The sequence below is a fragment of the Sorex fumeus genome, unplaced genomic scaffold (assembly GCF_029834395.1).
Source record: "Sorex fumeus unplaced genomic scaffold, SorFum_2.1 ptg000007l, whole genome shotgun sequence".
NCBI lineage: Eukaryota > Metazoa > Chordata > Mammalia > Eulipotyphla > Soricidae > Sorex > Sorex fumeus.
The window spans coordinates 50,923,324-50,949,080 of NW_026606064.1; positions in this window are offsets into that span (position 1 = coordinate 50,923,324).

Below are 25,757 nucleotides of genomic sequence, written 5' to 3' on the forward strand. Positions count from 1 at the left end.
CAGTTTAATGTCTAGAATATGTATATGTCTTACAACATGTCTGCCTCTTTTTATTTAAAAGAAATAAATATATATCTTTATTTTTTGGGGGGAGTACTCCCTAGCAGCACAGGACTGATAGTTTATTGCTAGGGACCACTAGGGCAACCAGCAATGTTGGGGACAGAACTAGGGGAGCCACTTTACCCCTTTGACCTCTTTATCTGCTTAGTGGGTACTTCCTGGATGCCAATTACTGTTGTACTCACTGGTCCATGGCAATCAAGAGAAAGTAGATTCTTATGGTGTTCTTGGAAAAGTTAGACAGTGAATAAATAGTACATAAACAAGGAGACAGAATACTTTTATTTTATCTTATCTTATTTATTTATTTATTTATTTGAAATGCCAGAAATCCAACGTAGGACTTAACACATAGAAAGGCAAATGCTCTACCACTGGGCCATAATTCTGGCAACAAAATTTTTTTTTAATTAAAAACCTTTAGGGTATACATAATTTTAAAAAACATTTTTTTAGGAACCAACATTTTCAATACTGTCAGTGATACAGTTTCCTGCAAGAAGCATTCCAATACCACACCCTCCACCAGGATGTCCACTTCCCTCCACCATTGTTTCAGCGTTGTCTCCCTCATAGCTAACTCCCCTGGAAAATAATTTTAGATGCGGAGTTTAATTCAGATGGGATAATCTAGGATGATTAATGAGGAGGTGGGATTCAGCTATGACCGGAATGGTAAGAGGCCAGCCCATTGATGAACTAAAGTAAACTAATGCAGGCCAAGAGGATAGCAAATATAAAGATTCTGGGGCCAGCAGGTATTTGGAGCCACTGAAAGAAATCTACATGGCTGGAGTGAGAAGTAATAGAGAGATCACAGAGTCTTCCCGGCAATGGGAAGGAAACTGGATTTTATTCCAAGACTTCCCCAGAGTCAGCTGTAGTTTTCTCAGGAGAAAGAAATATGGTCTGGATTGAAAAGATCAGGGGTGCTGTGTAGAGGTAAGATTGGGAGAGCATTGGGTGATATGGGTAGATGGGGTAGACAAGTCAGGAATTATTTTAACCATCCAGACAAAGACGATATTGGTTTGGTCTAGCAGTAAAGTCTTTATGTTGGCGCTAGATCTACAGAGGAATTTTTTGATGGATTGAATGTGGTAGGCGAGAGAAAGAGGAGTCAAAGAATACTGCAAACATTTTGAGCAACAAAATGAATGATGGGGCTGTTTGACAGGAGAGAAAGGGCAGAAAAGCTGCAGGCTTCAGCAAAGAGAAAGAAATCAAAGATGGAGTTGGATCGTGTCAGTTTGAAGATTTTCATTGATTCGAGATAGGAGATGAAAGAAGGAAAGATAAATGGATTTCTCCATTTATTCAGTAGAAATATAGTAGAGATCTTCAATGTGCCAGGTACTAGTTCAGGTTCCTGATATATAGTAGCACTGTACTGTAGCACTGTCCTCCCATTGTTCATCAATTTGCTCTAGTGGGCCCAGTAACGTCTCCATTGCGAGACTTGTTACTGTGTTTGGCATATCGAATACATCACGAGTAGCTTGCCAGGCTTTGCTGTACGGGCGAGATACTCTCGGTAGCTTGCCCGACTCTCCGAGAGGGTTGGAGGAATTGAACCTGGGTGACCGGGTTGGCCACATGCAAGGTAAACACCCTACCCGCCGTGCTATTGCTCCAGCCCCCTGATATATAGTAGTGAATAAAATGCACCAACCTCAGTCCTTATAGTTAGGGAAGATAAAAAAAATATAGTCAGGGAAGGACCACTATGAGAATGACAGAGGGAAGCGGTCAGTCTGGACGACGACTGGGAGTGAAAGGAGGTGAAGGGATATGCACGATATCCTACTGGCAATAGTATTGTAAACCACAGGGGGAAAAGTGGGAAATTAGAAAAAGAAAAAAATGCTTACCATAGTGGCAGGCTGGGTCGCAGCAGGGAAACTGGGTACTCTGGGTGAAGGGATTGGTGATGGAACATTGTATATCTGAAACTCAATCATGAATAACTTTGTAATTTTTGGCGATTAAAAACAATATATGGGGGACTGGGGTGATAGCATCATGGGTAAGGCATTTGCCTTGCACGTGGCTGACCAGGGTTCGAATCCCAGCATCCCATATGGTCCCCTGAGCACAGCCAGTAGTAATTCCTGAGTGCAGAGCCAGGAGTAACCCCTGTGCATTACCGGGTGTGACCCAAAAAGAAAAAAAAAACCAAAAAACCCCAAAACCAAACAAACAAATAAAAAAAAACCAAAACAAAAGACAATATATGGGGCTGGAGAATAGCACAGTGGGAGAATTGCATGTGACCGACCTGGGTTCATTCCCCAGAATCCCATATGGTCCCCCAAGCACCGCCAGGAGTAATTTCTGAGTCCAGAGCCAGGAGTAACCCCTGAGCAATGCTGGGTGTGAATATATATATATATATATATATATATATATATATATTATAGTATTATTGAGGGCTAAAGAGTGACAAGGAATGTTTTTTATACTGCATGGCTAGGAATGGCGTCTTAGATGAAGTCTTGAAGGTTAAGGACTGAGGTCACAAGCCCTGAGTCAGATTTGTGCTTATGAATCTGTGGATATGGGGGACGCTCCGAGGCAGGTCTTGTGGAGACCTATAGGCCATGGAAATGTATGGAAAAGCAAGGAAGCTATGAGGTGATTGGAGCAGACAAGTCACATGGGCTAACACACTGTGAATGGATCCTTTTGAGTGCACTGCCCTCTGAGTACCACTCGCGATGACTCCTGAGCACAGTCAGGTATGGCCCCCCAAAAATAAAAAAATAAGATAAAAACATGCCTTTTCCTTTTTTCCAGTGTGAATAAGCTGAGACAACATAGTGTAATTTCTAGTTAGGATTGTTTGTAAGTCTCCAGGTTCTGAGATGTCCTCATGGTGGGGATGGACCGGGGTACTCTATACCCTTGAGAATTACTTGTCCAGGCTAATGATAATGTGGAAATGAGATCATTAACCATTGGAACTGATCTGCTCAAGGCCATTGTGGGAAGAAGTTCCACACTGTTTTGACCTCATCCTGCCTCTCTTCTAGTGCTTGGCTGTTTATGATACTAAAGATTGAATGATCACCGACCAAAACAATTACTCAAGTCTTTGTTTTATATTATTTGGCTTCCTGATTTTATTTTTAACAGGTCTGCCCTACACATATAATAGCTTCATTTTATAAGGTCATTGGGATCCAGGAAATACCGTTCCAAGAGGTTAGTCAAGATGTGCCCATCAGCTTCTTGAAGCAGGATATTTTTCAGCTGGGCTGTTGAAGCTTATACTGCAGGACTTAGATTTGAGAGCAAAAAATCCCAAAGGGTCATCATGTTGCAGCTGCTACAGGAGGAGATATAGGTGTTGGAATCTATGGTATCCAGAGAGCAAATTTTTGACCACACCTGGTAGTGTTCAGGGCTTACCCTGGACTTTGCACTCAGGAATTGGCCACTCCTGGCAGTGCTCTTTAGACCATGTGGAATACCAGGAATTGAACCTGGGTTGTCCGTGTGCAAGGCAAGTGTCTTCCATCCTGTACTATTGCTTCACACCATGGAGAGTATATTTAAAATTTGATGGGTGTGCTGGAATGGTAGTACAGTGGGTAGGACACTTGCCTTGCAAATAGCGGACCCAGGTTCAACCCACAGAACCCTATATGGTCTCCCAAGTACTGCTAGGAGTGAACTCTGTGTATAGAGCTGCCAGGAGTATGTCCTAAGCACCTGTGTGTGGACCAAAAACCAAAAAATAAAATAAAATTTGATGGATGGGAATGCAGAATGCAGGTCCTACATGGTGGGAGAAAGGGTATGTTTGTGAAAGTGAATGAGGCTATTTTACTTAGGGAACTTCATACTCTGCTGTCTCCATTTGCATCTTCCCACTCCAAACACACACTTCGTGCCAGGAATCAAACCCAGGACCTTAAGCATGTGTGTGCTCCACCCTGGGGAGGAGCCATCTCCCAGGGCTCCCACCCCCGGTCCTTTCTGTAACAATACTTGTTATAGTGGTTTTGTATTTGATATTTCTGGACAGCCTGAAGTTGCCCAACTTGCTCCCCACCCCCCAACTCCACCATGGGTCAAGTCACCAAACAGTATTCGAAAACAGGAGGAATACAAAAGAGTTAAGAAGGAAAACAATGTAAAACAAAATGGTAGAGGACCGGACCAATGGTACAGTTGGTAGGGCACATGCCTTGCATGTGACCAACCTGGGATGTGTTCCATCCAAGCATTCCATATGGTCCCCTGGCCCTGCCAGGAATGATCCCTGAGCACAGAGTCAGGAGTAACCCCATGTATGGCCCCCAAACAAACAAACAAACGAAAAAACAAAAATGAAAGAGATGGTGGAGAGGAAGGAGCGAAGCTATGGATTGCACTCCATTTCTCTCCTTTCTCTAAGATCTGTGTGTCAGTTGATGAATCAGCAGAAAGTGGGCTGCCATTGTGTGAATCTTGTATTGATATTTCAGTGGCTAGCGATGATGATGACACACAGTACTTCCTTTGTGTGAGTCTGCAGAAAATTTCTTCCCTTCCCTGGTTTCTGACAAGAATAGTACTTCTTTTTCTGTGCAACTAATTGCTTTAATTTTCTGAGGTCACTGTACATCACATAATTGATTATCCATTTTTCTTTCTCTTCTGGAATTTTGACTTTCTGTCAGATTTGTGGTTTCCATCAATGACCATTAAACAAATCCTTCTAACTTCCTTCTATTTTCATTTGTTTCTGTTTTTATTTTGGGGCCACCCCCTGTGGTACTCATGTATTACTCCTGACTTTGTATGCAAGGATCACTCCTGGAGGGCTCCAGGGACCATATGGGGTGCTGGGGATCAAACTTGGGTAGGCTGTGTGAAAGGCAAACACCCTACCTGATGTACTATCACTCCTGTCCCTTTCCTTCTATTTTATCTATCCTTATAGTCTTTCCATTCAGATTTCCTCACATGACTTTATTTTCATTTTGTTACCATGTATTATTGAATTATCAAGACATTATCTTTTTTGGGGGGATATAAATAATACTGTTTAAGTAAATAATAGTAAGAAATATGATGGGTGTGGGGACTCTTTCATACTAAGGGATCTTGGGTAATTATCCTCTGGCTTTTGCATGCAGGTATTTGGAAGCAGGGTAATGGGGGATTTGAAAGCACAGATCCTGGGGTCTGGCCACTGGAGGTTCAAATCTTTCCTAGTAGGTGACCGGGGCTTTGAAAGCTGAGTCTACTGTCTTCCAACATATAGAGTGCTGGTCAATAAAGTTCTTTTTTTCCTTTTTTTTTTATTAGTGAATCAATGTGAGGTAGAGTTACATACTTACAAACTTTCGTGCTTGTGTTTCAATTATACAATGATTGAGTACCCATCCCTCCACCAGTGCCCATTCTCTACTACCAATGATCCCAGTATCCCTCCCACCATGCCCACACCATCCTCCCACCCCCACCCTACCCAGCCTCTGTGGCAGGGCATTCCCTTTTGTTCTCTCTTTCCTTTTGGATGTTGTAGTTTGCAATAGAGGCATTGAGAGGCCATTTGTTTGATCTATAATCTACATTTGGCACGCATCTCCCAACCTAAGCGGGTCCTCCAAATACCCTTTACTTGGTGTTCCCTTCTCTATCTGAGCTGCCTTTCTCCCCAGGATTTGAGGCTGGCTTTCAAACTGTGGCGTAAACCTCTTTGTCCTTATCTCTACTATTCTTGGGTGTTAGTCTACCATTCTGTTACTTTATATTCTACGGATGAGTGCAATCTTTCTATGTCAGTTCCTCTCTTTCTGACTCAATTCACTTAACATGATACTTTCCATGTTTATCCACTTATATGCAAATTTCATGACTTCATCTTTTCTAACAGCTGCATAGTATTCCATTGTGTAGATGTACCAAAGTTTCTTTAACCAGTCATCTGTTCTTGGGCACTCGGGTTTTTTTTCCAGATTTTGGCTATTATAAACAGTGCAGCAATGAACATACAAGTGCAGTTGTTATTTCTACTATATTCTTTTGCCTCTCTGAGATATATTTCCAGAAGTTGTATTGCTGTGTCAAATGGAGCTCAATTACTAATTTTTGGAAAATCATCCATATTGTTTTCCAAAAGGGCTGAACCAGTCGGCATTTCCACCAGCAGTGAAGGAGAGTCCCTTTCTCCCCAAGCCAACACCTGTTGCTTTTGTTATTTTGGATGTGGGCCAGTCTTTGTGGTGTGAGATGATATCTCATTGTTGTTTAATCATCTCCCTGATGATTAGTGATGAAGAGCATTTTTTCAGCATTTTGTGCCTTTTAGCCATTCGGATATCTTCTTTGAGAAAGTTTCTGTTCATTTTATTGCCCCATTTTCTGATGGGGTTGTATGTCTTCTTTTTGTAGAGTTTAACCAGTGCCTTGTATAGCCTTGATATGAACCTCTGATCCAATGGGTATTGGGTAAATATTCTTTCCCATTCTGTAGACAGTCTTTGTATTTTGGTCACTGTTTCTTTTGAGGTGCAGAAGCTTCTTTCTTTAAGATAGTCCAATTTGTTTATTTCTGTTTCCACTTGCTTGGCCAGTGATGTGTCATCTTTGAAGATACCTTTAGCTTCAAGGTCGTGGAGGGTTTTGCCAAACTTGTCTTCAATGTATTTTATGGATTCTGGTCTGATGTTGAGGTTGTTAATCCACTTTGATATGATTTTGTACATGGTGTTAGTAGAGATCTGAGCCCATTTTTTGCAAGTAGTTGTCCAGTTTTGCCGGCACCATTTGTTAAAGAGGCTTTCCTTGCTCCACTTCACATTTCTTGCTCCCTTATCAAAGATTAGATGATCATATATTTGAGGGTGTGTGTCAGGATATTCAACCCTGTTCCATTGGTCTGCGACTCTGCCTTTATTTCAATACCATGCTGTTTTAATTATTACCACTTTGTAGTAGAGTTTGAGATTGGGAAAGGTGATGCCTCCCATCTTCTTTTTCCAAAGGATTGAATAAGGCTCTTTCTTGACCGACTCTTCAACCCGACTCCCTTTGCAAAAAAAAAAAAAAAGTCTTTACTTTCTGTTTTGTTTTGTTTTGTTTTGTTTTAAAGGGAAGGACCCCAAGCAATTCTATGGGGACTTAAAGATCACTCCTGATGATTTTCTGTCAAACAGGCCACTGGCCCAGAACCACCACTCTGGCCCCTACTTAAGGTCTAGAGGGAAGTTATTTAGGGCCCAGAGAGATAGTTCAATGGGCTTTGTTTATGCTGTGCTTACCAACTTTGATCTCTGGCACCACAAGGTCTTCTACACATTTCCAGGAGTGACCCAAAAGCACAGAGGCAGAAATAGCCCTTAAGCACCACCAGCTATGGCCCCTGAGCCAAAAAATGAAAAACTGAACTGAGGAAGTCACCTAGCTCCTCTAGCTGGTGCTTAAGTAGATCTAGCTTTTTTAAAAAAATTTTTTATTAGTGAAACACCATGAGGGACAGTTGTAGAATTACAAAGTTTTGTGCTTGAGTTTTAGTTATACAATGATTGAGTACCCAACCCTCCACTAGTGCCCATTGTGCACCACCAATGATCCCAGCAGTATCCTTCCTACCCCCCCACCCCTGCAGCCCACCCCACCTCTGTGGCAGGCCATTCCCTTTTGTTCTCTCTATTCTTTTGGGTGCTGTGGTTTGCAAAAGAGGCATTGAGTGGCAATCATGTTCGGTCTATAGTCCACTTTCAGGATGCATCTCCCATCCTGGGAGGATCTTCCCAACACCCTTTATTTGGTGCTCCCTTCTCTATCTGAGCTGCCTTTTCCCCTAGCATGTGGGGCTGTCCTCCAAGCCATGGAGTGAACCTCCTGGTACTTATCTCAGCTATTCTTGGGTGTTAGTCTCCTATTTTGTTACTTTATGTTCCCCAGATGAATGCAATCTTTCTATGTCTGTCCCTCTCTTTCTGAGTCATTTTGCTTAGCATGATACTTTCCATGTAGTACCACTTGTATGTAAATTTCATGACTTCATGTTTTCTAACAGGTACATTGTACTCCACTGTATAGAAGCAAATCTAGCTTTTCACAACTAGCTTTTCTATAGGAAATCTATTGGCTTTCTTCTAACTGCCCAGGTTCTTTGTATAGTCATGAGTTGCTTAATGTTGGGGATAGGCTCTGAGAAATGTGTTGTTGAGCAATTTCATCATTGTGTGGATATCAGAGTTGAATGGCACAAACCTAGCTGCTGCAGCATCTTGTACGCCTGGGCTGGATATAGCCTGCTGGAACCACTGTCAAACACATTGTCTGTTGTTGACCAAAATGTCCTTAATGGACACATAATTATATCCAGGACAACACTGTCTTTACATTACAATATAGCCAGTCACATGAATTTCAGTATAATAAATTATCCCCAGTTTAGCAAAATAAAGCACACATGTTTCTATTTCAAAGTTACTGCCAGTCAGGAATGTGGGAATAACTCAGCTAGGATCTCTTCTTGATTTCTCATAAGACTTCAACCAAGGGTGCTGTCTAAAGGCTCAATTGGGGAAGGATCAACTTCTAAACTCTCTCACCTGGTTATTGACATGTTTCCCTCCCTTGGTTTCTTGCTTAATCAATGTCAGTAAGAGGTATGTCCTCCTAGCAAAATGCAAGTCACAATCTTTTGTAATCTAATATTGCATCATAAAGATTGTGTCTGGTCTTTGTTAGTGGTTATTGAGAGAGAGTTTCTAAATCCTTAGAATTCCCAAGGTTTAAAATTGGCTCTGTTCTTATGCTGAAGAGATAGTATAGGGGTTAAGGCACTTGCTTCACATTCCACAGACCCCTATTTGTTCCCCAGTACCACAGAGATGACTCCTGGAGCACTCCATGAGTGATCTCTGAGCACAGACTCAGAGGACCCTGAGCACTGAAGGGTGTTCTCCCCCCCACCAAAAAGATTGCCTTTGTTTTTTTATTGTGGGCTCCTTGAACACATCTGAGTTAATATTAAGTAGCCATTTTAGGATCATAAGACCAACTATTAGATTGTGTGTGTGTATGTGTGTGTGTGTGTGTGTGTGCACATGCGTGTGTGTACATGCATGTGCAATGCAAGGGATTAAACCCAGGGCCTCACACATGCAAGCAAAGTGCTCTGCTGCTGACCCACATTTACTAGCTTTGAGGGTTGAAATTTTTAGCAGAACCTCCAGATAGGCACAGGGTTGGAGATTGAGTTAATTCTCATGACTAGTGTTCAAACCACTCATGCTTCGGTCATGAAACTCTGGACTCTGAAACTCTGATGAGTTTTAAAGTGACTACATTGATGAGGAGGTTTATACATCCTGATCCCAGAGAAGGAAGACACAGAAGCTATTTGGCACCCTCACCTATATTTTCCTGTGTGTCATTTCATTTGACTTGTCCTGATTTTTATCTCTTATAACAGAATAGTAATTGTTAATATAGTACTTACATGGGTTCTTTGAGTTATTCTAATAAATTATTTAAGTCAAAAGAGTTGTAAGAATTTTCAAGATCTTTTTTTTCTTCATTCAGCACTTTTTTTTATGTAGGAGTACTGCTATTTATTCAGCCACTGATTAGGCTGATTGAATTGGGCATGAATTCCACCTTTTTTTTCATTTTTTATAATTTTATTTATTGAATAACTGTGAGAGCATTTACAAAGCTTTCAGGTTTAAGTCTTGGTCATACAATGAAACACCCGTACTTTCACCAGTGCCCATTCTCCACTACCAAAAACCCCAGTATACCCCCATCCCACACCCTCCCCCTACCTGTGAGGCAGATGATTTCCAAATTACTCTCTCTCTACTTTGATTACATTCAATATTTCGACATCAGACCCACCATTATTATTTGGGATTTTACCCCAACACTCAGATCTGCTGAAAAGGCAATAGTAGACAATTTGTTTTCTATTGCTGGTAATGAATAACATGATGTTGTATGGCCGCAGTAGTGGCCACACAATTTTGAAATTCTGAAATTTTAACAATTAAATATGGAGAGATTTCTGCCCAAACCTGCTGGGTTCCGAGATTTGTTCCTGAGTCTCTTGGATCATGGCCATTAAGCAGCTTGATCAGGAGCCAGAGAGGCCGATTGTGGGCGGTGACTTGGGGTCTTGTTGGGGTGGGAAGGAAAGGTCCGGCTCCACCCCCATCCCATGAAGCCCCACGTGTCTCATCACTGAGGGCCCAAACCTGACTGTGCAATGGCCTCCGGAGGATGGCGGCCACCGAGCTGCCTAGGGGGAGCAGGCGGAAGGACAACACCCTTCCCCCACTGGGGTGGCCCGGTGACAGTAACCTACTGTGGGGTCCAGACGCATTTCTGCCAAAAGTCACTGGGTTTTAAGATTTTTTTCTGAGTCTCTGGGATCATGGCCATTAAGCAGCTTGAGCAGGAGCCAGAGAGGCCATTTGTGGGCGGCAACTTGGGGTCTTGTTGGGACGGGGAGGAAAGGGCTGGCTCCACCCCCATCCCATGAGGCCCCCGTGTCTCATCACCAAACCTGACTGTCCAATGGCCTCTGGAGGATGGCAGCCACCGAGCTACCTAAGGGGAGCAGGCAGAGGGACAGCATACTTTTCCCCCTGGGGTGGCCCAAGAATTTTCCATATCTTTTACTGCAAAAGAAATGATCACCAGAATCAAAAGCACTCCACAGACTGGGATAAAATATTTTCCCATCACCATCAAAGGGCTACTATTCAAGATACATAAAACATTAGAAAACTTTAACAACAAAATCAACCCCATAAAATATGGGGAGAAGAGATGAACAGGAACTTCTTCAAAAAAGACATAGAGATTGCCAATTGTTATATAAAAGATGCTTGCATCCCCGATCATAATGGAGATGCAAATCAAAATAACAATGAGATATTGTTTCACACTACTTAGACTGGCACACATCAGAAAGAAAAATTAACCAGTGTAGATGAAAATGTGAGGATAAAGGAACCCTCATCCACTGCTCGTGGAAATGTCAATGGGTCAATCTCTCAGGAAAGCAATATGGACATTTCTCAAAAAACTAAGAATTGAGCTACTATATGATCCAACAATTCCACTTCTTGACATCTCCCCAAAGACCCAAAAATCTCTCTTAAGAAAAGACACTTGCTTTTGTGTGCTCATTGCAGCACTATTCACCTAGACAAAATCTGGAAATAAGTGTCTGAGAACAGATGACTGATATATTAAAAAAATCTATTATATATATATATATATATACACACACACACACACAATTGGGTACCACTGTAAGAAAAGATGAAATCATGCAATTTAGCACTATGTGGATGGAGTTGGAAGGAGTGATAGCATGTGATAACACAGCAGGTAGGGTGTTTGCCTTGCACACGGCCAACCTGGGTTCAGATTCCCAGCATCCCATATAGTCCCCTGAGCACCGCTAAGAGTAATTCCTGAGTGCATGAACCAGGAGTAACCCCTGTACATTGCCAGGTGTGACCCAAAAAGCAAGAAAAAAAACCCCCCCCAAAAAAAACAGAACAAAAAGTCAGCCAGAAGGAGAAACAGTAGATAAAAAAATCATCTTTCTCAATTTGGGGGTATAAAAACATCGTAAAGGAATGAGACGTGGTCAAAAGTAACAGAATCTGAGCTTACAGAACCTGAGGTTTAGAGACCTGAGCTTACTGTAGTGGGGAAATGGGGGCGAGGGGGACGCTGATGTGACAATAATGGAGGGAAATGGACATCCTGATAGGGACTATGGGGTTGTATACACAAAACTCTATTGTTGATACTATTATAAATCACTGTGACTAAAATAAAGTTGGGTGGGGGCGAATTTTCTAGATCTGCTTCTGTTGTTCTGAAGCGCAAGTGCCCTGGCCTCCTAAACTTGTGGCTGGTTCTGGAAGTGCAGGAAATGCAGGCAATTCTGTTGGGGACTGTGTGCTTAAGGATGGTGTCTGCTCTCCAGGTGGCTGGCATCTGATTGCACTGCAGGTTGCACCTAATCATCAAGTGAGAGTCCATTATCCTGGCTGTGATTCTGGGAGTCAGCAGCAAGTCACAATGCTCTGCCACACCAAAAGGGAGGAAATGACATAAGAGACTGATACCCCAAATCATGGACAACGTTGGGACTGTTTATCTTGCAGTGATTTAATTAAAAAATATATTAAATAAAGAGAGAGAGAGAATGAATAACAAATGGCAGAAGTGTCCTAGAGCCTGGCAGAAGCATCCTACCACCTTTGCTATGACCTGCAGAAAATGATGGCTGTCTTAGAGCATCTGGACTGATCTGAAATACTTGAGATGATGGATCATGATTTTTTTTTCTTTTTGGGTCACACCCAGCAATGCTCAGGGGTTACTCCTGGCAGTGCTTGGGGGACCATATGGGATGCCGGGGATCGAACCCAGGTCGGCCGTGTACAAGGAAAACACCCTACCCACTGTACTATCACTCTGGCCTTGAATCATGATGTTTTAACAGTGGAAAGGACATTAGGACTAGACTAGGTATTGTTTAGTCTAATTTTACAGATTAAAAAAATCTGTGAAAAAATTTTTTTAGTTCCTAAGAAGATTAAGAAATCCCCTTAGGGGCTGAAGATATTGTACAGAGGTTGTAAGGCCCCTTGCAAGCAGTTGACCAGGTTGGATCCCTGGCACTCCATATTGTCATCCCAGCACCCCTGCAGTGATCCTTGAGCTCAAAACAGAAGTAAGCCCTGAGCATAGCCAGATGGATCCCCAAACCCATGAAACCAACCAAACAAAACCAATCTCTCATTTTACAGATCAGAAAACTCAAGTTTCACGAGTGTAGGCATATGTGAGCGCGAGCAGTGAGTCAATGGAGCTAGTGTCAAGGTCAGAACAAGAACTCAAGTCTCTTTTCTCAGTACTATGCAGCTAAGTGATCTAATCTAACTACTGAGAAAATTGAAAATGTTATAGATAAATAACTACATTCTTAGAGCACCACTACAAAGTGTATGGCTCCTTTCACAGGCAGAAAATGTGACAGAGAAGCATCAGGGTGTGTCAAAGATTTAGGAAAGCAAAGATTTTAACTGAGAAATTATAAATGTTTTCATTCCCTCTCTCATGCATTGATTTTTTTAATTAGAAAATCAAATATAAAGAAATTTAGAGACTAGAAGACAAAGTGTACAAGCAAAAGAGAAGGATAATTTAGTTAAATAGTTTAGAATATTAATTAATATTATTTTCTAGATTGGTTCATAAATAAACTTAGCTTTATGAAGGATGATGGGGGCGTCCCAAGTGATGCTCAGGGATTCTGGGGGCCACTTCTGGCAATACTCTGCCAATCAGACTTGCAGTTCAGTGCAAGGAGCCAAGGATGGGATGCAGTTTGGGCCTTTGGGGCTGGGGACTACCAAGACCACCCTGGTGATGCTCAGGGTACCCTCCGAGGTTATACTCAGAAGTGCTGGAGCAGCGAGAATGTGGTGCAGGGAATAGAACCAAGCTCAGTTCTATTTTCCTGGTCTCTGATTTCTGTTTCTTGATTGAACAGTATTTAGATGAGTGGCAGAGTTCTAGAACAAGTACAGAAATGATGATACATTAGCAGAAACCATGTGATGAGCTGAAGTGGTTTGACCTCAAATAAGATGGGTAGGAAAAAAGTGCTATTAGGACATCCTAAAGAAGCTATTTGTGGCTTCTGCAATTGGTTTACAAAACAGCTTCAATTGTGGCCTGCGAACAAATTGCCCGGAAACAGCAGCCATTGATGTTTACAGGAGCTGGAGGGAGTGGGCAGGAAGCTGCAGTGAGCTTTGGTTTCAACAAAGGCCTCAGGCAGCTTGCAACATCAAGTTAAACCTTCAAATGTACTCAGGACTAACAGGGACTCTGGTTTACAATGGGATTTTTGAACGAAATTATGGGCAAGTCATGTGCACATGTCACTAAGTATTATATTAAGCAAAAGATCATGACCTTCCTTGTGTAATTCAAAACAGAGACTCCCAGAGCGCTTCTCCTGTCCCCTCCCACTCCTCCTGCAAGTCAGAGAGAACCCTCTGCTCCATCCGAAGAGAGCTCAGTGTTCTTCAGTCACACTGTGACCTTGTCCTCATGCCAGTCCCTCGTTTCAATTCAAATCGTACTCATTTGGGGGAGGTTTAAGCAAAAACTGCAGTTCCCTCGAAGCCTACTCACGTGACTCCACTTTAGCATGGAACAAAAAGCCTGGCACTGTGCTAAGTGCTTCATAGCCCTTAATCCTTTCCAGAGGCAGGTGCTGCTGCTGTTGACTAAGGACTCAGTCCTAAGCAGTCAGTGACTTGCAAAGAATTGCAGAATCCGGTTTCCCAAGCCCTGACTTGGCAAACAGAATAAGAATTTAAAGCCATAAACCCCACAAGTTACCGACGATTGTGCGTTTGCGTGTGTATGCGTGGAGGAAAAGCTTGTTGAGAGGATTATTCTGTTCTCAAAAATTGTGACATATCTTCAGATGCCAACATAACAAACATTGTCTGTTTCGGACACTTTTTTTTTCATAAACTGTCCAAGATTTTATTGTTTGAGCAGACTAAGTCAGGGTGACTAATAATTGCGGTTTATGACAGATATGAAGTGTTCTCTGCCCTTGCTAGGAAAGCAAAGCATTTAATCATATTGGAAACAAGGCAGAAGGTCTTTTGCTTCTGCATTATCCCTCACCCTCACGGAGTGTCAAGGTCACTAATCCTTATGGATTAGGAAACAGGCAGCCAGAGATTAAAGTAATTTGCTTCCAGTCACAAGGCTGGTAAATGGCAGAGCTGAGATTCGGTTGTAAGTGGTCAAGTTCCATGTAGAAATGAATGTTTTCCATTCACTAGACCAGGGTTTCTCAACATTTTTCCAATTGTGGTCTCTTCTGGCTTGTTTCCTTCTTGCCGACTGGTTGGCCCCCTGTGACCTGCTCATTTTTTGTGGAGTTTTCATCTGTAGCACCCTTGGTGTGTAGGGGGGCGGCAGCAGGGATGAGAAGGGTCATAAGGCCCAGGTTGAGAAATATTGCTCGGGAGAACCTCCTTTCTCAGAAAGTAGCTCAGCCATTCCTTTCTCATTGAGTGAGGTCAGACTAGGCTCATTTCATTTTGCATATGTGTTTTTCTTACTTCCTCATTGGCCGGAAGTGTCCTTGATAGGAGGGATTTGGTTGTGCTAGCACTGAGCACAGCACCGTGCAAATAGTTGCTGCTTTATAAATATTCGTGGAATGGATGAATGGCCTTCCAGTTCATTTCCACCATATCCAGCATATTCCAGGATATTCTGGAAGCCATTGCCTTAAACTCTTGTTATTCATCAAATCTCACCATGCTCATGGTTACTAGAAATATCTGCCTCTGAGAGAGCTTGTTTGGTGCAGCCCCAGGACATAGCTACCCCTATATCCTGCATTGAAGAATCATCTTTCTGTGTTCAGGGGAGGTCATTCATTGTCAACTGCCCTTCAGCCAGGTGCAGGTGCAGCTTCCAGATGGAGGCACATGGAGGTGACAGAGGAGGGGAACATCCTCCTAAGCTAGCCAGATGAGCTAAATCAAGGTGATCAGTGGGTAACAGATGTCACAGCCATGTTGCCCCTCCAACCAGCAGCATTCTCTTGTGGGTGATTTTTGTTGTGGTTCTTGGTGCCAGTAGTAGACCCTCACCATCTGCGGTGTGTGCTCTGCCTGTGGATCAGATCCCCTCAGCATTGCCTTTGGATTTAAGTGGAATATTAGAAACTGAATGCTGAGATTCCTCTCAGGACCCAGAAGGAATTGCAATAGGTATAGGAATACCCAGACAGGTTATTTCCCTTCTCATTTGCATTTCAGTTCTTCCAGGATCTTCTGAAATACCACTGAAGGTCAGATTTTGAGGAGGCAGATTTTAAGGGTTGCTGCTATCCTGGGCCCAACTAGCACAATAGAACCAGGACTGAACCTTGAATTGTCTGGTCCTTTTGACCAAGCTGAGCGTCACCAGGAGTAGTTGTGGGTCCCTTGAGCATTACAAGCAGACTATATTTTGTCTCTGTATATGTATATATGCACATATATACATACATATGTGTATATGCATATATACATACATATGTATGTTTGTATATATATATAGAGAGAGAGTCTTTGTAAGAATAGTCTTATGTGAAAAACAGTGAAAAGTCATTAGAGCATTGTATATGGTATGATCTAATCAGGTTTCTATTTAATTTATTCATATATTTATTATGGGTTTGATGGCTTTACCTAGCAGGACTTGGAGGCAACTCCTGGCTTTGTGTTCAGGAGCAAACTCTACTTTATTTATTTTATTATCTCTCTCTCTCTTTCTCTCTCTCTCTATCTCTCTCTCTGTGCATGGTGGGGGAGCCACACACCTGGTGGTGCTCAGGGGTTACTCTTGGCTCTGTGCTCAGGAATTACTCTTGGTGGTGTTTGGGGGACCATATGGGGTGCTGCAGATCGAACCTGAGTCAGCGGTATGCAAGGCAAATGCCCTCCCTGTTGTAGTATGGCTCTAGCTCTATTACTTTTCTTTTTACAAACTTTTTCTATTGATCAAGCTTCTGTGATTCACAACAATGTTAATGATGGTTCCACATGCATATGATTCAAATACCACACCCACTCCCAGTGTACCCACCTCCCTCTCCCAAGGATCCCAACAATTGTCCCCTTCTCCTGCCCCAGTCCCCATCTCAGTTGTGAGGATCAGTTCTCCCATTAGCTAAGAACATTTCTTTTCTCTGCACTCCATTTCTTTCCTCAGAAGCAACAACTTCTAAATCTTTAAGCTACTTCCTTAGGTATTTATTTTCTAATTTTATTATTATTATTATTATTATTATTATTTTGGTGGGGGGGTACACCTGGCTGTGCTCAGGGCTTATTCCTGGCTCTGTGTTCAGGGATCACTCCAGCTGTTAATCAGGGACCAAATGGGGGTGCCAGGGATGGAACCTGGGTGAGCTGCATGCAAGGCAAGTGCCCCATCCATTGTATTATCTCTCTGGCCCAGGAATTTATTTTCTGTCTTCAAATAACAGACTTAGATTGTTATTTCTTGGCATTGTCATCTTAGACATTATATCTTAGCTGCCTACTATGGCACATAAAGATTGAAATCTTTTTCACATCGCCCTTACTATTCCACTGTCACACACACGCATACACCCCATTCTGGTTTTTGAACAATGCCATGCTTCCATTACTATAGCAATAGAGAATCTTTTTATCCTTCATTGCACAGATTTTTATTTTCTGAGAAGTTAATAATTGTCCTGTTTTTAAAAAACTCTTGGGGCAGGGGGGTGGAGAGATAGTATAGTGGGTTGGGCGCTTGCCTTGCAGGTAGCTGAAGGAGGTTCCAATCCTAAGCTCAGAGTTTCTTCCTGACTCTGTGCTCAGGGATCACTTCTGGAGGTGTTGCTCAGGGGACCGTATGGGATGCCAGGGATAGAACCAGAAGCTGTGTCGAACATGAGCAAGGCCAGAGCTACCCACTGTACTATCTTGGTGGTCCAAGTAAGACATTCTTGAATCATTCTTTGGTCTCTTATCTTCACGTTTCACATTCCTTTTTGTTTTGTTCTACTTTCTCAGAAATTAAATTTATCTTCTAACCTTTTCCTGAGAAATCCATCTCTACATTTGGTCTCTAAATATTCTAATTTCATGAACACGTTATCCTTTCATGGTTTTCCATGCTGGGAATCAGACCCATGAAGCATTCTTGGGTCTTGGCAAATTGGAAGAGGGTGTGGGTATTGGAAGAACCGGGAAGCGCAATGGATTCTGGGATGGCAAGAGTTGCAAGAAGACAATAATTTTCCACTGTAGACAAGACTTATCAATGTGACTTGTCTTTCAACTGCCAGATCATTCCTCTGGGGCTAGGGCCTTTCACCCCCATATGCTCTAAATAGCCTTGAATTCTTGTGCTCTCCCTATAGTCTTGGGGTTCATATTTTTTTTAGTCCCCATTCAAGTCTAGCTGGATTTCAGGTTGTTTATGATGATAAAACAAAAAGAAATAATTGAAAAAAGAAAGTTACATTAAGGGCAAGTCAGAAGATGGTGCGGGGGCTTAAAAAGTGCTCAGGGAGGGTTGGAAAGATAGTACAGCAGGTAGAGTTGCATGGCTTTTACCTTGCACACAGCCAACCTGGGTTCAATCCCTGGCATCCCATATGGATGGCCCCCTGAGCACTGCCAGGAGTAATTCCTGAGTGCAGAGCCAGGGCATGATCCAAAAATCTTTGAAAAAAAAAGGTGCTTAGGACCTGAGTGAAGCTGAGCCCCAGATGCCATGAGTGCTCTTGCTGGGGCTATTCCTGGCTCTGTGCCCAGGAATCACTCTAGGTGGTGCCCATGGGACCATGTGTAGTGGTGGGGATCTGAACTGGGGTCAGCCGCATGCACAGTAAGCACCTAACTGACTGTGCAATCTCTCCAGCCCCTCAGACGCTGACATTTTGTTGCTGTTATTGTAACCGTGAGACCCAATGTATTTAATGGGAATCGAAACCCACTGGAATCAAAAGAGCTGTGCTTGAAGTACCACGTTTCACTCAAGTGAGAGAAGGAATCCAGAGTTCTGGCCTCTGTCCACGATCGAGACTCAGGGTCGCTGTCTCATTTGCCAAGGCGTCGAAAATCAGATGGGCTGGGCACGGAATTTGATTTGGAGACGACCACTGGACTAGAGCCCTTTCTGTCTGGATGCCACAGGATGTCAAAAGATCGCGTGGCTGCCCACCTATGAGATGGTCAGACTTCTTTGTCAAGACCCTGAACAATCAGTTTGAGGTTCTTTGTGTTCCTGGGGCAAGCAGACGCCATTGGGCTACATTAGCACTCAACAGGGATGAATGGAGACGTTACTGGTGCCCGCTTGAGCAAATCAATGAGTAATGGGATGGCAAGTGATCAAGAGATTGTAACCGTGAATGTTTGCTTCTACACAGCTCAAGGGCCAGTCAAAGGAGAGACATTGCAACAGGTCAAGAAAGTTACTGGGCTAGGGAGTCAATTCAACAAACGGAGTGCAGGCTTTGCATGTAGGAGGTCCAGGTTTCATCCCCAGCATGCTGAGAGTGATCCCTAAGAACAGAACTCCTGAACACTGCTGGGTATAGCCAAACAGAGGGAAAAAAAAACAAAAGAAAGAAAACTAGAAGTTGGCTGGCCAGCCCTGGTCCTCAAAATATTCATCTTGTTTGGACAGTCCTGGAAACTGATAAGGAAGAAGGAAGGAATTGTTGTGCTCCCTAGAGACACACTTGCAAAAGGAGGGAGGGAGGGAGGGAGGGAGGGAGGGAGGGAGGGAGAGAGAGAGAGGTGCCTGCCATGTGCCATGGAGGTAGGCTGTGAGGGGGGGTGGCAGGAGGGAAACTGGGGACATTGGTGGTGGAAAATGTACATTGGTGGAGAGATGGGCGTTGGAACATTGTATGACTGAAACCCAATCACAAACAGTGTTGTGCATCTCACAGTGACTTAATAAATAAATAAATAAATAAATGAGTAAAGTGGGGATAAACTACCCTTATCACTTTTTTGTTTCTGGGCCACACTCAGCTCTGCTCATGGCTTATTCCTGCCTCTGTGCTCAGGAATCATTCCTGGCAGAATTTGAGGGCTGTATGGGATTTCAGGGATCCAACCCCCATCAGTCCTATGCATGGTAAATGCTCTACCTTCCTGATACTTTTTAAAAAAAGTTTTTTGTACAGATGAATTTTTGTGATTATGTTTCAGTCATAAAATGTTCTAGTACTCATCTCTCCACCAGTGCCCATTCTCTACCAATGTTCCCAGTATCCCTCCCCCCACCCCCACCCCTTCCCACCCCCTGCCTCTGTGACAGGCACATTCCCTCCTACTGTATCTCTCTCCTTTTGTGTGTTATGCTTTGCAATACAGGTACTAAGCCTGCCTGATACTTTTATCATTAAGCTTCGGGCAAGGACCCAGTTGTCTTTGACCCAGTTTCCTTCAGACATTTCCATTCTCCTATCTTTATTGAGTTGTGTCTTTAGCGAGTCCGGTTTTGTTGGTTTTTGATGTTTTTAAGAGGCAGCAAAAGTAAATTCAGGTTCAGTTTGTCCACATAACTTAGAAGCCTCTCACCTAGCTTTCCTAGTTAACTCTTTGCTTCTTTTGAGTGTGTGTGTGTGTGTGTGTGTGTGTGTTAGGCAGGGGTGGGGGTTGTGCTCCCAAGCAGGGTGGCATGGTGCCTGAGCACTGCTGACTGTTGGCTGCATCACTGACTCTAGGCCAACCACTGGGCTGAAGTTCAGCACAAGGGCCCACGGAGTGTGATATTGGGAATACTGGGCCAACCGGGTGGTCCTTCAGGTCATACGTGGCCAGGGTTGTCGTCAGAGATGCTAGAACTGGGGATTGAACGCTAGGCATGTGTCCTAACCGCTGTCCTGGCTCCCAGGGCTAGTTCCTCTTTTCTTTTTTTCATTTTTTAATTGAATCACAGTGAGATTCACAGTGATTCAAAGTTGTGAGTTGTGAGTTACAAAGTTGTTCATGATTGGGTTTCAGTCATATAATGTTCCAACACCTGTCCGTGCACCTGTGTACTTTTCCCACCACCAATGTGCCCAGTTTCCCTCCCCCTCCATGGTAGGTAGTTTTCTTTTCTTTTCTTTTCTTTTTTTTTTTTTTTTTTGCCTTTTTGGGTCACACTCAGCTATGCTGTGGGGTTACTCCTGGCTCTGCACTCAGAAATTACTCCTGGCGGTTCTCAGGGGACCATGTGGGATGCTGTGCTGGGGATCAAACCCAGGTTGGCTGCGTGCAAAGCAAACACCCTACATGCTGTACTATTGTTCCAGCTTCATGGCAGGCACTTTCCTTCTTTTCTTCTCTCTCTCTCTCTCTCTCTCTCTCTCTCTCTCTCTCTCTCTCTCTCATTTTACCCTGGGGATCTTATAGGATCTTTCAACACCAACAAGATGAAAATGACAGTGATTAACTTTTAAGGTCCTATACCTGAAAGAAACAGCCCAGTTAAACAAAACAAACTCTAAAAGGTGTGGCTCAGAGACCACACAGATGAGACAGGCAGGGAGATTTTCTTTGCCTTCTCTTTCCCCTCAATTTAGGAGCACTCTCTGGAGCTAACATGAAAACAGACGGGCCTTGAATTGGGGCGGGGGAGGGGAGTGTGACAACCTGTATGGGAGAAGCTGCCCCTGCTGGATTCTGTTGACTGAGTGGGCCAAAACGGAACTTCAAGGACATCTTTTCACTGACAAGGACCCAGGCCTCTAGGCAGAGTGCCAGCCGGTGGAGACTGCGTAGGAGAAACACTTCAAACTCTCTCCTTGCTCTTCACTGTCATATTAAAAACACACCCCCCAGTGACCTCTCTCCAACTGTTTTCTGTATGTCGGATATGTTTACTGAATGTTTCTCTATTGCACATGCATGCCTTTCGCCCTCATGCATATGTATGAGTTTCCTGGAAAACTACTGGGCACTATTGCAGCTGCTAATTCCCTCTACTGCTAGCTTAAAACCAGGCCCCCTCCCCCATCTCCTTGAAGGGCTTCTCCTCTGTGTTGAGGAGGTGGACATCCTTCCCAAATGGAGTTGCCCCATTGCCAATAAAGCTCTCTTTTTGACATAGTTGCTCCTGTGATTTTTCTAGGCTGACAAGATCAACATAATTTGATGATGTGCTATAACAATCCTTGAAATATTAATTCCTTCATGGGCCGTATTGAAAGAAGTAGAATGCTCAAAACAGAGGAGAGGAGACAATCCCTCCTTAGAAGAATTATACAAACAAGGCAGCCACTCAAGCTCAGGACGTTTCTCTGCTAGGAGCTGTTTGGGCAGCACGGGGCAGTCCACAGGGAGACAGACGCACCTGTCCCAGAAGTGCTTGAATTAGGCAACTGTTAAGATTTATTTTTTTCTAGCCTTGTGATTTATCTTTAGGTCAAAGAATCCTTCAGAGCTGGAAAAGTCATCCATGTGATTTCGAATCACTTTTCTCACTTCTTCCAGCGAAACCGAGAGTTGGGAGAGTCGGCTGATCAGTGCCCAAGCAAGTTTTCCAGCCAAGCCTCAGAAAGCCCCACCTAGCATTCCTTCTCGCCTGCCTTGGTAACCATTTATTGACCAAGTTACTCTGTTATTTGAAATCCCCCAACCTAGTTGACCATTAGACGTTTTAAAATGAGATTGGAATAATTGTGTTCCCATGGAGTGGAGAGACATTGACGCACTCTGCTTTTGAGCTTGTAAATGGTATTGACCTTCCTCGGGGGCACAGCTTTCTCAGCTCTTGATGTGCAGGTCCTAAATGCTAACCCTCACCCCCCAGGGATGAGGACATTGTTGGTGCAGCAGAAGTGCTGTTGTGACATAGCTTTACTAGGTGGTGTTTTTCCCCCTGGTGCCCGGAACCGAACCCAGGGTCTCACATGTGCAAGGCATGTGCCTGACCCCCAGTCTACACCCAATGAAGCATCTCTATGCTTGTGACCCAGGGTGCGTTTCAAAGGCTATGCTTGGGGCTGGAATATAGCACAGCGGGTAACGCGGCCGACCCAGGTTCTATTCCCAGCATCCCATATGGTCCCCTGAGCACCACCAGGGGTAATTCATGAGTGCATGAGCCAGGAGTTACCCCTGTGCATCGCTGGGTGTGACCCCCCCCCCCCAAAAAAAAGGCTATGCTTACTACAACGTAGGTTAGAAAAACGTCTTTCTCATTGGTTTCCTGGAACTCTCATGGTGAAACTGGTTTAGTTCCTATTGGGCCCTTGAATGCTGTATGTAAAATGAACATACAAAACTCCTGCTCTTCATGATCGTCAAACTTCTATATTATTGTGCAGTTGAAGTAGATTGTTCTAGGTGTCATATCCTCCCACACCCCCAAAACCCGTGTACAAGCCAGTATTTTTTTTTATTTTTGCTTTTTGAGTCACACCCGGTGATGCACAGGGGTCACTCCTGACTCTGCACTCAGGAATTACCCCTGGCGGTGCTCAGGGGACCATATGGGATGCTGGGAATCGAACCCGGGTCAGCCGCGTGCAAAACAAACACCCTACCCGCTGTGCTATCACTCCAGCCCCAGTATTTTTTTTTTTTTGTGGGTGGGCTGGTGCAGGGCAGGTGCAGGAGGGGACCACACCCAGTGATGCTCAGGGCTTACTCCTGGTTCTTGCACCCAGGCATTACTCCTGGCAGTGCTCTGGGGAGCATACGAGATGCTGGGGATCAAATCTGGGTCAGTTACATGCAAGACCAACACCCTACCCATGACACTATCTCTCCAGCCCCCAGACCAGTTTTTGCTTCCCATGTCCAGTGTTACATCGTATACCCTCCATCTTTTTCTCTTTCCTTTTTTTATTCTTTTTCTGGCCATACCTTGCTGTGCTCAGGGTGTACTCCTAGCTCTGTGCTTGGCGATCACTCCTACTGAGTTCCAGGAATCACATGAAGTGCTCAGGGATGGAACCAGGGTCAGCTGTGTGCAAGGCAAGTGCCCTCCCCCTATACTATTGCTCCGGTCCACGTTATCCTTCCTGCACTGAGAACCATCCCCTGTCCCTTCCCTGCATGGTTGGTTCTCTCCTTCTCTGAAGACATTGGCCCTCCTCCTATTCCCACTGGGCTCCTGGTCCAAGGTCAGCTGCTTTAAGGCCGGTGGCTGAAGTTCTCCCGCTGCCTCTCTCTCGGCCCTGGGCACTCCTGCTCTTCATCTCTCTGGTTTTCTTTTGTTCTCCAGCCACATGGATGCAGATGAGAAATGCTGCTTTTCCTGCCATAGGCCTGGTGAGGGGTCAAGGAGGAAGTTCCCTCTCCTGAACGCCCTTATGTATTTGTATCTCTACACCCCTCCCCTGCTCCTCCCTCCAGCCATTTCCAGTATCACTCTGACTGGCTCTTCTTACAGGTGAGATTTTAACTGAACAGTCAAATAAACTAGGTCAGCTGGCACTCCTCCCCACCTCCCTCCATCTCCATTGCAACAAGCTATAATATACGAACCTTATACATGTTATATAAGAAAACGAAGGTCTTATAGGAACTCACATAGTCCCCCTTCCACTACTCCCAGTTTAGAATAATTGCATGATCACTGGAGGGTTTTTTTTTTTCCTTTCCTTATTATTCATTGAACTCTGGTCCTGAGCATTTCAGACTAAGACCATCTCTCTTTTTCCCAAGCTATGAGGATTGATTTGGTCCAAGAATTGCGAATTGTGGAAAAGATAGGACTGGAGAGATAGTACAGCAGGTAGAGCTTACTTTGCACGTGGGCGACCAGGATTCAATCTCTGACCTCCCATATGGTCCCCAGAGCTCTGCTAGAAATGATGCCTAAGTGGGTAGGCCAGGAGTTAGCCCTAAACATTGCTGGGCAAAAGACTTAAATAAGGAAAGTTATAACATAAGTTGAAACAAATAGAAGAGGTAAAAAGAGCTGGAAATAAAGTCTGTACTCACGGAGTGAAAGGATTAACATCATTCAAATAGCTCTGTTGGGGCTGGAGCAATAGTACTGTGGGTGCTTACCTCGCATGCAGCTGAACCAATTTCAATCCCTGGCATCCCTTATGGTCTTCCAAGCACCGCCGGAGTAATTCCTGAGAGCAGAGCCAGGAGTAACCCCAGAGTATTACTGGGTGTGGACCCAAAACAAATAAATGTATAAATTAAAATGGCTCTGTTGCTTAAGGAACACATTGATTTGATGCGATTTGTATCAAAAACTCATATTTCACCAAAAAATAGAACCAAAGTGTCATTAAATTTGTCTGAAACTTCAAAAGGCTTTGAAAAGCAAAACACTCCTGAAAAAAAATGATAAGAATTGGAGGTATCTTGGTCCCCAATATCATACCATACTACAAAGCAACAATTATTAAAACAGCATAATTGGAGTAAAACCAGGCATATTTAGCCCAGAGATATTATATGAATATATACTAACTGAATATATGTGTGTGTGTGTGTGTATACACATGGGGCTAGAATGACAGTATTTGGTTAAGATTATTGTCTTGCACTCAGATGACCCCAGTTGGATCCCCAGCTCTGCAAATGTCCCCCAAGCACTTCCAGGAATGATCCCCAATCACAGAGCCAGGAGTAAGACCTGAGCATAGTTGGTGTAGTCTACCTCCCGATACCCCAAATAAACCACTTTAAAAAAAGCCCAAACAAAACTAGGCACACTCACCAATGTAGCAGAATTTAGAACTCCAAAATAAAACCACGCTTGCATAGACAACTAATTTTTACAAAGAACCCAACAACCCTCAGTGAGATAAAGAGAGACTCTGGAAGAGACTTTGAGAAAGTCTTCTGGGAAAACTGGACAGAGTCAGGCAAAAGGACAAAACTCTATACTAACAAAGCAAGATCACCATTCTAACATTGTACACAAAAATTAATTAAAAATTGACTAAAAATTTGGATGTAAGACCAGAACCATCAAAAGCAGAGAAGAAAAATAGGTGACACGTTTCTTGACACCAGCCTTAGAGTCCTATTAGGAGATGCTACTTCAATTAGCACAGAAAAGAAAAGCGAAATTAAGTGGGACTACATCAATTCAGAAAGTTTCTGCCTAGCTAAAGAAACTTGCATCCAAACAAAAGGATTTCCAGTTTGGCTGGAGGCTTAGAAAATCAGGGA